Raw genomic sequence first — 14,364 nt, forward strand, 5'->3', positions numbered from 1 at the left:
AGGACCTAAACGAGTGGAAGATGCCCAACCACCACCCCCCTACCTAATTGGCCTGAGGTGTGCCTTGGCCTCACTAGGTCGGTATGCCTGAAAAAGGGGGCAAAACCCACCAGTGAGGGAAGGATTGGCCTGAGGTGCTACTCTGCCAATGTACTGAATGCTTGGACCAGCTCCGCTTGTGGCTCCGGGATATACCGTACAAAGCACCCCGAGTGCCAGCGCCCCAAGTGTTTAATGATATGCACAGGGACTCCATGCTTGGACGCTGCGGATGCCGCACCGATGCGGAAAGAATGCCCTGAGAATTGAGCCGGATTCAATCCTACACTGGTCAACAGGATGCGAATATGTTTGATGAACTGGCTGGACGTCAGTGGACCAACAGGGAATGGAAGTAATGGGTCGGTGGGGCTGTGAAGACTGAGGGCCAGCAAGAGGTTGTCCAAGACTGTCACTGGACACTATGCGTTTGTGGTCTGGAAGAACTTAACTACATGGCCGGGACCTACCTGCCTTGTTCTGTTGTGAGGCAACTGCAAATGAGTTACTGCCCATCCTGACTAAATCTCCCTTGCGGAGAGCCACCGCCCCTTGTCTGGCCTGTGTCACTTCACCTGGTCTTAAAAACCTGTAAAACGCCAAGTACATCGCCGCCTTGATCACCAGGCTGGGAAGGACTCCGAATGGTGACAATGTGAGAACTTCCGACAGGCTATGAAACGTGTCCCCCTTAATAGGTCGATGGACCAACTTGACCGTGACCTGGCTTTTTTGAATGCCTCTGAGGATGGCCTTGATCGGGTGAGCTGAAAATATAGAGAGTCTGTCTGGCTCTTGAAGTGCCAAAAAAATGCTGCACCCCAGCCAAATATAGCCTAATGGTGTTGTAGGATAAAGCCAATACCGAATGACAATAAGACACGAAAGCCACCATATACTTGACCTGACCTGTGTCACCTCTAGGATATGCCAACTAAAGTTCGAAAAACCACCCACGCTCGGCGGTACGACCGCAACGTACTGGCCGACAAAGACTTGGTAATGAGTGAACTGGCGACCCCAATCAGAGAGTCTAATCCAAGACCAGCAGCCGCCAGTCCGGTACCGGGGTGCCCACTGGGTCTGCTTCTGGGTTCTGTAAGAAAAAGCGATAAAATCAAAACGAGATAAAGCATCAGCTGCAACGTTGCTGACCCCGTCCAAAAACAGGGCATGAAATGAAACCCCTGTTCCAGAGCTATCCAGGTCAATCTACCTGATGAGTAACGATTTAGATCTGCCCTTGTTAATGATCTCTGCGGTCGCCATGTTGTCAGTGTGGAAAACCACCGTGTGACCCGACCACCTATGCCCCCAGACTATAGCAGCTGCTACGATAGGATAGATCTCGAACAATGCCGACATCTGAAAAAACCCCGGCAACTGTAGCACGTGTGTGGGCCATGAGCCGGCGCACCAATGTGAGCCAAATATGGCCGCGAAACCTGCCGAGGCAGCCGCGTCTGAAAATACGTGTGGAGAATCAGAAGTGGCCCTCGGAATCACCATGGAAATGCCGTTCCACCCTTTGAGAAATCTGTCCCACATGAACAGATCTGCTCGGGCGTTCGCATTAAGATGCACTGATGCGTCCAAATCACTGGTCTGTTGTGATAAGACTAGCAATCTTGAAATGAATGATCTACCCTGAGGAATGATCCTCATGGCAAAGTATAACATGCCCAACAGAGACTGCAATTCTCTCTTGGTGCAAACCTGAGACATGGGCAAGGAACGGACACCTGATTTGATTATGTCGAGTTTGTCTTGTGGCAGACTGGCTGACATGGCACGTGAATCCAGAGAGATCCCCAAGAACGTGACAACCTGCGCAGGCCCTTCTGTTTTGTGTTCGGCCACTGGAATGTTTAACACCTTGAAGACCTGCAAGAGAACCTGCAAGTCAACAGGTGCCTGTGAGGGTTCTTCGATCAACAGAAAATCATCCAGGTAGTGAATGACATTCTGGCAACCCTGTTCCAACAAAATCCATTCCAGTGCCTGCGCTAACCTGTCAACAGACTGGGGCTGCTCTAGGAACCAACGTCAACTTGGTGGCGAATAGTACGCATCTCTCCATTTGATGCCATGCCACTGCCAGAGAGATGGGCTAATGGACAGCAGTTTGAATGCATCAGAGACATCTGCTTTGGACAGCCAAGCCCCCATGCCTGTCTGAAGAATGACCTGGATAGCCTGGTCTACGGAAGTATACTTCAAGGAAAATTCCTCGGACGGAATCAACGAGTTGAGACTAGGAACGTGGGAAGAATGTGTAGCAGACAAATCATGAATCAAACAAATTTATTGGAATATTTTCCCTGCACCACCCCCACCGGGCTCACCCTCCAAGTGCAGAAAGGAGGGGACTGGAAAGGACAATGATGAAACCCTTGTCCAGCTCAACTGCCAAGAGTGAATCCACCAGACCAGCATGTTTAGAAGCCGACTGCAAGTTGGGGCATTCATGAGTCTGCTGGGGCAGGTTGATGAGCCCAGTGTGAAACCCCCGTGAAAACCCTTCCACCAGGAATGTACGGAACGGCTGAACCGGATGAAGCTGCAGCAGCTGGTCTAGTACCTCCACATTCACCCGGCTCAGTCACGCCGGCTTCAATGTGCAGACCGTGACCGGATGTGCCCTAAAACATGTGGCACAGACATGCAGGAGCCTGCACTGGCTGAAGTTGCAGATGGCGTAGACCACTGCAAACAACACAACAACACCACAAAACAACAACAATAAAAAAAAAAAAAACAACCTGTTAACCCTACGACCTGCTGCCCGTAAGCTGACAAACAAAATGACGGAATCTAAGCCCCTCCCCTTCCCCCCCCCCAGCAGCGTGAAACGATTGAACGAAAAGCCTTCGAGGCTGACAGGGAGTATGATAGTCGTTTCCACTGACGTATGAAGCGAGCCCGAGTTTGTGTGAATCTGTGACGTGGCAGATTAATTAAAAACGAATACCGCGGGCTAAAGAACCTACAGACGTGGTAGGTGATGTATGTAAGTATAGGATTTGTGGAAAACAGACCGTATGACGTATGACACTAGTCTACGAGATGAAACGGGGTGTGTATGTCGTGCGAGCGTGTAGCTGTATTGGCGGATGTACCTATGCTAGAGGTGTATGGATGAAGCTTGGTGGATAAAGTTTTTTTTTTTTATTTTTTATTTAACAATCCACTTGTACACTTTTTTTTTTTTTTTTTTCATTTGAACAACCCACTCTTTTTTTTTTTTTTTTTAACTTTATTTAACAATCCACTTGTACCCCTTTTTTTTTTTTTTTTTTTTTCATCAAACTGCCTGATGTGCGAACTATGCGTCTAAGGTATGTATGTAGTGTATGTGATGAGTGTCAAACATGTGCACAAGCAGCAACTTTGTAAGTAAGCAGCGTGAAACGATTGAACGAAAAGCCTGCGAGGCTGACAGGGAGTATGATAGTTGTTTCCACTGACGTATGAAGCGAGCCCGAGTTTGTGTGAATCTGTGACGTAGCAGATTAATTAAAACTAATACTGCGGGCTAAAGAACCTACAGACGTGGTAGGTGATGTATGTAAGTATAGGATTTGTGGAAAACAGACCGTATGACGTATGACACTAGTCTACGAGATGAAACAGGGTGTGTATGTCGTGCGAGCGTGTAGCTGTATTGGCGGATGAACCTGTGCTAGAGGTGTATGGATGAAGCTTGGTGGATAAAGTTTTTTTTTTTTTTTTTTTAACTTTATTTAACAATCCACTTGTACCCTTTTTTTTTTTTTTTTTTTTATTTATTTTTTTATCGTCAAACTGCCTGATGTGCGAACTATGTGTCTAAGGTATGTATGTAGTGTATGTGATGAGTGTCAAACATGTGCACAAGCAGCAACTTTGTAAGTAATCAACTCAGTAATGGCACCAGGACCCAGCTGCCAGAGTTTAACCTGCTGAGCCCAGATGACTCGCAGCCCCTGTATGAACTTGGATACAGGTTATGCTGAGACAGGCAATGAGCTCCAACTATGTGACAATGCTGCCCATTGGTGCCAAAACTTGAATTGCATGTGCCTGAACGCAGTGAGGAGAAGCGATCCTCCGGCACACTTCCCCCTCTCTACACACCCTCCTACCCTCCTCCACGTGGCCACGCTCCCCAAACAAACCAGTTATCTTGGAAAACGACCTGAACAGCTTGCAGACTGAAGGGAAAGGTACACCCGGCTTCTCTGAAATCCGACTCGTGCAGGACGCTTGCTGATGACGTCACACCCGGAAGTAGCAGACGTCCGAATGCCGACGTGCTGCCTGGGAGAGCCAGACTGCTTAAGACAGGTACCGGCCCCTTAACACTTACACATCTATACAGTTATACAGATTTTCTTCCAGAGTCCCAGTATTACTTAACCCCTTGAGCACTTGCTTTCATTTTTTCTCCCTGACTTCCAAGGGCCATAACTTTTTTACTTTTCCATTCACAGTCCTATGACATCTTATTTTTGGTGGGACAAATTGTATTTTTTAAATGGCACCAATGGCATAGCTTGTACTGAAAGACTGCAAAAAAATTTTTTTTTTAAATCACCACCAATTCTGGCATGGATTTTTGGCTTTTGTTTTTGCGGTGTTCACTGTGCACCCAGACCGAAATGACAACCTTAAGGCTCAAGAACATGACCGTATCCTGTTTTTGAGGTCCGCAAAACATGGATACCAGCCATGTGTGTTTCGCATTTTGAGGAATGGAAAATTCTGCCCTCTATAGAACAGTCCTTTCCTTGTCTATAAAACAAACAAGAATAGGACATGTTCAAATTTTTTTTTTGCAGGTTCAACTGAACGGACATACAGATGCGTACAGCACACAGTGGGCTGTCCATATCTCTTGTGGCCCCACTGAAGTGAACGGGTCAGCAGACGACCCGTACAAAATTTGGATCAGATGCAGAAAAAATATATACATTTGTGTGCAGCCCTTATTCAGTGATTCAATATTATAGCTGCAGCTATAAATAAGAAATTATGTTTTTTTATTGTTTATTTTTATATGTAAAAATAGGAAAGGGGTGATTTTTTTATATTTTAGTTTTTTTTATATATTTTTTTAATTTTAGCTGTATATTTAATTTAAATTTTTTGTCACCTTAGGGGACTTGAACATGTGATCGCTTATACCATAGACTGCAATAGTTTACTATAGTATTTCTGCTGGCTTCCTATTGAGCCCTGCTGCTGGCAGAGATTAACAGGCACAAACATTTCGAACCCCGCAATTTCATCATGGTGGGTCTAATCAGAGGACAGAGGGAGCCCTCTCCCTCTTTCTAATTGTTTGATGCCAGAGTCGCTATTGACTGTGGCATCTGAGGGAGTTAATTGTCCGTGATTGGGCTTGTCTCTGATCACAGACATTACCAGCAGTCACTCACCAGCTATGGCCCACTATGTTTAAAGCCCCAACTACTTGAATGAGAACAGTGCTGCAGTAACTAGCTCAATCCATTACATGACGCATGGAGCAGTGTAGTTCTGGTACTGCAGCTACTCTCAAACAGGTGATCGTTGGGTGTGTGGGGTGTCAGACCCTCACTGATCTAATATTGATGACCTATCCTAAGGACCTACCCTTAAATCCTGGAAAACCCCTTTAAGCTACAACAGCCCATGGTTTGCAATACTCTGGAAAAACAAGAGTACTGGAAACTGCATTTCTTTCCAGCTGCCCTGGAAACTTCAATCAAATGTGACAGTGATGGTTGCATTATGCTAATATAGTGGAAAAAAAGGCTTTTAAATAGTTCCTGACGTGGCATGCTGTTCCAGTGGCCCCAAGAAAGAGACATCATCACTTCTGATCTGGTGGGCACTGGCAACCGTAGCTCTTGGAGCAGTGTTTTTTCTTTATACACACTTTGCTGCCTGTCTTAACTTTTTCATTATGTTAGACCACCCCTTTATGTTATGGCACAAAAATCTGTAAATATACTTAGATTTTAAACCAGCTGATACGTAAAAGGCCTCCTGCTGGCCATGTATGGGGCCATGTATAAATGTAGTCCATACACCACAAGATGATAGGGTTACCTATGTGAATGCTTTTTTGGTTGTCTCTGTCTGCATCCTCTTCTGCGCAGGTGCTGAACAGTGCACAGTTTCGGCACATGAGCAGATACAGAAGATTCTGCTAACAGACGGAAAAGTCACGTGACTGACGCCATCTTGCATCCTGTGGATATGGAGACTGTGGCTTTGCAATGTTTACATAGACCATACATGGGTGGTGGGGGCCTTGTACTGGGCAGCTGGAATTTACAGCTTTACATTTACATTTAAAAGCTTTTACATACAGCTTTTATATTACAGCTTTTACATTTACAAAATGTACATTTACAGCTTTATTTGTCACAGTTCTCCTTGTAGGTAATATTTTTCTTACATGACCAACCACATCAATTAATCATAAATAGCAACGTATTGTGGCAATATAGCACAACCTCAGGTATTACTAAAAGTATGCAGTATAGGCTTTTTGTCCAGCCATAGAAAGTCCCAGTAATAGATACCATATGACCACATGCTTTATGTAACACCATGCCTATGCAAAGAACTACTCCCAAAACAGCTCATAGAAGCAGATGTGAAATGCATGTGTCCACAGTCACAGCCATGATGTTGTATATCCGGTTTCTTTTAAGATGTATTATATTAAATTTCCTCCCAAATGTTATATTTAAATAAGTCTACAGTAAAAATCTATAACAGATGGAACCTGGCAAGGCTACATCTAACATAGTTTGTGTTGAAAAAAGACATGTGTCCATCTAGTTCGGCCTGTTATCCTGCAAGTTGATCCAGAGGAAGGCAAAAAAAAACTGTGAGTTAGAAGCCAATTTTCTTAATTTTAGGGGAAATAATTCCTTCCCGACTCCAATCAGGCAATCCGAATAACTCCCTGGATCAACGACCCCTCTCTAGTAGCTATAGCCTGTAATATTATTACACTCCAGAAATACATCCAGGCCCCTCTTGAACCCTAATTTGTAAAATTCTATTCCAGTAGACTTCCACACACAGGTCTTCTCTAATATAATTTAAAGGGGTTGTCGACTACTATCTCGTGTACATAGCCAGCTTTAGGGTATGTTCACAGAATATGTTTGCAGCTGTCCAAGGCATTTCAGCTGCAAATTTGTACTGAAAGGGTTGTCCGAGATAAATAAATATTCCAAGGCAACCACTACAATGTCTACAAACAAACAAAAATGTCTCCAGCGCTGCTCTGGTACTTCCGCTGCTGTTCGTTTTCTAACAGCAGCAGAGGGAAACGTCACTGCTGCAGCCAATCACTGTCCTCAGCTCTAGACCACTGAGGACAGTGATTGGCTGCAGTGGTTACATGCTGTATCTAGGCATGTCACCACTGCTGTTAGAAAACAACCATTGTTGGGAGAGATAGGCAGAACGGCGTTGGAGAAACATTGTAGGGCTTGTGCAATATTTTTAATGATCTCGGACAACCCCTAAAAAATCCATGTCCGCGTAAAAGTTTTCTAGAATATTTCCAGAATATGTGTCAAAATCTGTATGAAATTTCTGCTGTTTGCAGAAAGCAGAAAGACTGTAGATTTTTCATCTGGCTTTGTGGAAAAGTATCTGCTCATAAAATGATATGAGGTACGGATTATAATCCAAAGAATGTCAAATCTCTCTGCAGATTTTCACCCTATGAAATAGGCAGGGTGAAATCCACTGCAATTCTGCATGTAAAGCAATTTGCCTTCATTTTTTTCAGTCCTGTATGGTCAGACCTCAACACTGAATTCAGACAAAATATATGGTATATTTTGAATTTCTAATCCAATACTAGTTCAATGCTAAAAGAAATATCCATCAGCAAATCATACTAAACCCTGTATAACTTAAAGCGGTTACCTGCTACTTCAAAATCGATGGCCTCCCCTTAGAACAGTCCACCAATATTAGATCAGGGAGGGCCATATCTCAATCGTGCACCCCCTCCATTAGCTCACCGATCCTGTGATATGTTGTAAATTAACTTAAATGAAGCTGCTAATAGTTTAATTGCCGTGCAGTTATATAATAGGCTCTAGTAGAGCTTAGGTATTTGAGTATTATAAGTGTACAGTGCGGTAATGTTGGGTTATATCCACAGTGATATCATGCAAAATGCGAGAAACAGGCTAAAATACTGCAGCAAATGAGTAGCTTGTAACGGTCACGTCCACACACACACAGGGGGAAGGGTAGTGACCACTGCGCTCCACCCTCACCCCTGGCCCTGCCTACTTGCCTCACGAGTCCTGATGACAGGGGACAACTGGACGGCAGTCCCTAACTTAGGATATGTGCAGGGAAGACAGACAAGACAAAATACGGAACATGAACGGACCGGGTCAGAACCAAGAGAGCTACGCAGTACAACGGATTAAGCAAAGAATGGTCAGGAGAAGCCGGGGTCAAATACCAGGAGAGTAGCGAAGTACAAGAGGAGTCCTAAGAGAGTAGTCAGGTGGGAGCCGAGGTCACAATACCAGGATGTATGCGCAGTACAGGAGGAGCAGGCAGAGGTTCGTCAGGGAACAGGATCAGATAAATATTCAGTAGTCCAACAAATAGCCAGGAACCTAGAAATTAACAGGCAACCTGTAGCCAGCAGGCTGCCTGTATTTATAGTGGGGAGTGAGGGTCATGTGACGTGGCCAGCGTCACATGACCGACAGACCAACCAGTCGAGCACCGAGTGATCAGCTCGGCGCTCAAGGCAGACTTAGGAGCAGGGAGCCACCCAGCTAGTAAAGCCGCCCTGGGAATGAGGTCAAACACAGATCCTCATTCCCAAAGCTAAGCAACAGGTCTGCGGGCGATGGGGGACCGAGTGCACCTTCGGAACCCCGTGACAGTCCCCCCCCCCCCCTTTTACGAGGGGCCACCGGACCCAAGAGTTCAGGCGATGGCTTTTCAGGGTGTTCTAAATGAAATTTACGAACAAGTCTAGGAGCATGAACCTCCCTGGCAGGTACCCAAGATCTCTCTTCAGGTCCATACCCCTTCCAGTGAATCAGGTACTGCAAGGAATTACGCACCTTCCTGACATCCACTATTTTAGACACCACATACTCGACAGCATCATTAACAAGAACCGGCGGAGGCGAGGCTTTTGATGGTACTACCGGTTCAAAATATTTTTTAAGCAGAGATTTATGGAACACATTATGAATGTGGAATGACTCGGGCAGCTCCAACCTAAATGATACCGGGTTAATCACCTCCGTGATCTTATATGGTCCAATAAAACGAGGAGCAAATTTTCTAGAAGCTACCTTGAGAGATAGATTCTTGGAGGACAACCATACTTTATCCCCAACCTGAAAGTTCACCCCCCTTGAACGTTTCCTATCGGCCTTGAGTTTTTGAGAACTTTGAGCCTTTTCTAAGTTCGATTGAACCCGGGCCCAAACTGTGCACAGTTCGGAGGAGAGTTTATCAGCTTCAGGGTTAGAGGAGGAGACGGACGACCCAGAATGAAAACGGGGATGAAAACCATGGTTACAAAAGAAAGGGGAGACCCCAGCAGAAGAATTGACACGGTTATTCAGAGCAAATTCAGCCAACGGAAGGAATTTGACCCATAATTGCTGGTCATCAGCAACATACAACCTCAGGAATTGTTCCACAGACTGATTAAGGCGTTCAGTCTGCCCATTACTCTCAGGATGGTAGGCGGAAGAAAAAGACAACGAAATTTTACATCTTTGACAGAAGGCCCTCCTGAATTTGGACACAAACTGCACACCCCTGTCCGAAACAATATTTTCCGGGATGCCATGTAAACGAACAATCTCTCTCACAAAAATAGACGCCAGGGTTTTAGCATTCGGAAGTTTAGACAGGGGAATGAAATGAACCATCTTGCTAAACCTATCGACCACTACCCAAACCACAGTCTTACCCTCCGCCAGCGGTAGGTCAGTTATAAAGTCCATCGAGATATGGGACCAGGGTCTACTGGGAATGGGTAGGGGTCGTAGGTTACCAGCAGGGCGAGTCCTAGGTGTCTTAGACCTGGCACAAACCTCACAGGCTGACACGTAGGACTTGACATCCCTGGTCAGAGTGGGCCACCAATAAGATCTAGAAACCAGATCCTTAGTGCCCTCAATACCCGGATGTCCACAAAAGGCAGAATCGTGACACTCAACCAACAGCTGGAGACGAAATTGTACGGGAACAAACAACTTATCTGTTGGGGTGGATGCCGGTGCCAGATGTTGTTCAGCCTTAATGCGAGCCGAGATATCCTGGGTTAGAGCCGCTAAGAAGATGTTTGCTGGTAGGATGGATTCAGGCGGCGTCTCAGTAGGTTGAAAAGCATGGAAGCTCCGAGATAATGCGTCTGCCTTCACATTTTTACTTCCCGGCCTGAACGTAATGGAGAAATCAAAACGGGTAAAAAACAGAGCCCATCGGGCTTGTCGGGGATTCAACCTCTTAGCGGACTCGAGAAACATTAGGTTTTTATGGTCAGTGACAACAGTTACTCGATGCCTTGCCCCCTCCAAAAAATGTCTCCACTCCTCAAATGCCCATTTAATGGCCAACAGCTCCCTATTCCCTATGTCGTAGTTTCTCTCCGTGGGAGAGAATTTCCTAGAGAAGAAGGCACACGGTCTCAGGTTAGTGAGGCTAGCAGGACCTTGTGAAAGGACTGCTCCTGCGCCGTCCTCGGACGCATCCACCTCCACAATAAAGGGTCTCTCCTGATCAGGCTGGATCAGAATGGGTTAAATAAAAAGAGGAGAGCGAGCACTCACAACACCTGTGTCATATGGAAATGATTTTACTTGGACCTGATAGGTCAGAAAACGTTATAACACTATTACATTCACTACTAAAATACATCCACATTAAAATACAATAAACATAAAATGGTACCAATTTGATTACACGACTGTGGTCGGGGTAAAGAATCCGTGGCCGCACTCCGTGACACTTATGAAATAGTGTCAGTGTCTATAAATTGAATAGATGAAAGTGTCCTAAAAGTTCCTCATGTGGGGCACTTTTCACGGCTTGTTTCCAATGTGAGCGGACACCATGTATATCAATTCCTACAGAAAGGTTCGCTCCTGCCAGAAGAGTAAAGGCAAAGTCCCAAACTTATGATTTTCAGTTCCTACCTGGTTCCTTAGTTATGTACCTCGCTATGTGGCGTCTCCTCGAGGCGAGCGGTGCTGGCCGTCCGAGCGTTCTCCGCCGCAAGTCTCAGGCGGGTGACGACACAGTATCGCGGGATCCGACAGGTAGGATTCCAGACAGCAAAATGTGCTGAAGGCTATGTGCGTACTTGCTTTACTGGAGATTCATCCATGCATGGCCATGCAATCCATAAGAGGGTCCGGTATGTTAGGTGGGCGCTTTTCCTTCTCTTTCACCAGACGCGTTTCGGGGCGTCTACACCCCTTCCTCAGTGGTCAAAGCGCCATCAATCTTTCTCCACCTTTTATAGTCTCTATGGTGATCCACAAAACAGGAACAGGAATCCGGAAACAAAAACTGCCAATGCGGTTTTTAGTGCGGTATTCGTGCGGTTTTTCAACATCTATTGCGTTTTTTATTGCAAATGCAACTAACCCACTACAATAAACTACCCGACACAATATTAAAAATAAAAAATGATAATTTAAGATACAATTAGTATTTTAATATATAAATTAAAATTAAAATGAATAAAACCATAAATAGATATACATACATTCTAACCCTTTCTCTGCACACATTAATAAGCTTCAGCTGATGTATCTGGGGACATTAATATATAAATATATAAAAATATAAAAATATATATAAGGATATAGAATATATAGAGGAAAATTTCTGCCAATGAAATAAATGTAGAGAATGAGGTTCAGAAGTCATGGATGCCGATCTCATCTCGGACGGGAGGCCCCAGAGCCAAAAGGCTAACCATGGGATCTCTCGTCAAAGGGGAGAACAGCATCCTATAGAAAACCAAAGATCTCAAGGTCCGAATTCAGGCCTGCTGGTAATAGGCAGCCAAATTCATAAATATGTTTTGATTCGGCTCTGGACATCCTTCTAATATAATCACCCCCTCTCCAATGTCTATCGATTTTCTCCAGGGCCACAAAAAACAATTTCGATGGATCCCTGTTATGTACTTCATCATAGTGTTTGGAGAGGGAGTGTTTCAAATAGCCCTTTTTGATATTTGATACGTGTTCACTTATTCTAACTTTCAGTAATCTTTTTGTTCTGCCAATGTATTGGCGCTTACATGGACACTGTATCAAGTAAATAACTCCAGATGAGTTACAGGTGAGACAATTATTAATTTCCCAGACAAAAGAGTTGTGTGCTGAGTGTACTTTAGTAATTTTTCTTTCTTGTAAGCTCATCCTGCAACCCATACATCTCCCGCACTTGAAAAAGCCTTTTAGGTTCATATAGGATCCTAAATTGGTGATTGTGGGTCCTTTTTCTTTTTCTTTCACTGACGGGGCTATTTTGAGTTTTAAATTTGGGGCTTTTGTATATATTATTTTTGGTATATTCGGCAGTAATGGGCCTATCACTCTATCACTCGTCACATGATGCCAGTGTTTGAATATAATATTTTTTAACTTTTTATAATCACTGCTAAAAGGTAGAATTATTTTAATTTCACTCTTAGAGTCCTCAGTTGTCTCAATTATTGTTTTTTCTTTAAAAAAGGACTTTCTATCCAATTCTCTCACCTTATTTAGCGAATCGTCCAGAACCATTACTGGATATTTCTTATCCATGAATTGTGATTTCATTACAACTGCCTCTTCCTCAAATTTTTCGGGTTCAGTGCAATTTCTTTTAATTCTCCGGAATTGGCCTAATGGGACATTTAGTAGCCACCTGGGTAGGTGGCAACTATTGAAAAGAATAAAACCATTCTTCGCAGTTGGCTTTTGATACGTACTGCAAGAATAATGATCACCTGCCTTTTTTATCAAGAGATCCAAAAATTCTGTTTCTTCTCTGATATTAGACGTAAATATTAAATTTCGGTCATTATTATTAATCTCTTCCAGAAACCTCATTAATTCTGTCTTTCCCTTCCTCCAGATAAATATCACATCATCGATGTAACGCCGCCATAGGACCAGATCCGCCCCAAGTTTGGGCAAGATGGTAGTAAATTCCCATTCCGCCAAAAATAAATTGGCGTAGCTTGGGGCAAATCTGGTCCCCATGGCGGTGCCACATCTCTGCAAATAATATTCCCCCTCAAAATAAAAATAGTTGTGTTGTAGAATATACTGGATACCTTCCAATATCAATTTTATTTGGGGGTCCTCAAATGTGCCATTTCTTATCAACTGTTGTTCGACTGCCTCCAATCCCTGCTGATGGTCTATAATTGTATACAGGGATTGGACGTCTAGAGTTCCCATAATCCAGTCCTGTTCAATTGTTAATTCCTCCACAATCTGTATAATCTGTGTGGTGTCTTTCAAATAACTTTTGGTATTTTTCACCACAGGTTGGAGCTGGAGATCTATGTATCTAGACAGGTTGGAAGTGACGGATCCTATTCCGGACACTATAGGGCGTCCCGGAGGATTCGTCAAACTCTTATGTACTTTGGGCAAGCAGTAGAAGGTCGGTAACCTTCTCTCCGTGTCCAAAATAAACTCCATTTCTTGTTTTAGGAGAATTCCCTGTTCCAATCCTCTCTTGCATAGATCCTCCAGACCCTGAACAAATTCTTGTATTGGGTCACTCTTAAGTTTTATATATGTGGCCTGATCAGCTAGCAGTCGTAGACACTCCTTATTATATTGATCCGTGTCTAAGATCACCGTAGCTCCGCCTTTATCAGCCGGGCGCACGGTAACCCTACTATCCTTCTGGAGTGACTTAATGGCTTGGATCTCCCGTTTCGTCAGATTATTTCTAACAGGTGGTCTGACCTTCATCTTCCTTATATCATCTTCAACACATTTTTGAAAGGTAGCTATCTCTTTACCTATCTCATTACGTGGGAACATTTTGGATCTCTTTTTCAAGGAGGTATGTTTAAAAGGATCAACTCCCTTACCACCGGTTGGATCTCTAGTTATAGGGTTTTTTATATGATATTTTTTAAGGCAAAGGTTCCTGATGAATTTTTGGATCCCTATAAAGGTTGAGAATTTATCTGTAGTATTGGACGGGGCAAACTTCAACCCCTTATTTAATAAATTAATTTGTGCAATAGTGAGAGTTTTTGAACTTAAATTAATTATGGATCCCATCTCTGGGCTTGTGGGTGTTTCTGGT

The sequence above is a fragment of the Bufo bufo genome, chromosome 2 (genome assembly GCF_905171765.1).
Source record: "Bufo bufo chromosome 2, aBufBuf1.1, whole genome shotgun sequence".
NCBI lineage: Eukaryota > Metazoa > Chordata > Amphibia > Anura > Bufonidae > Bufo > Bufo bufo.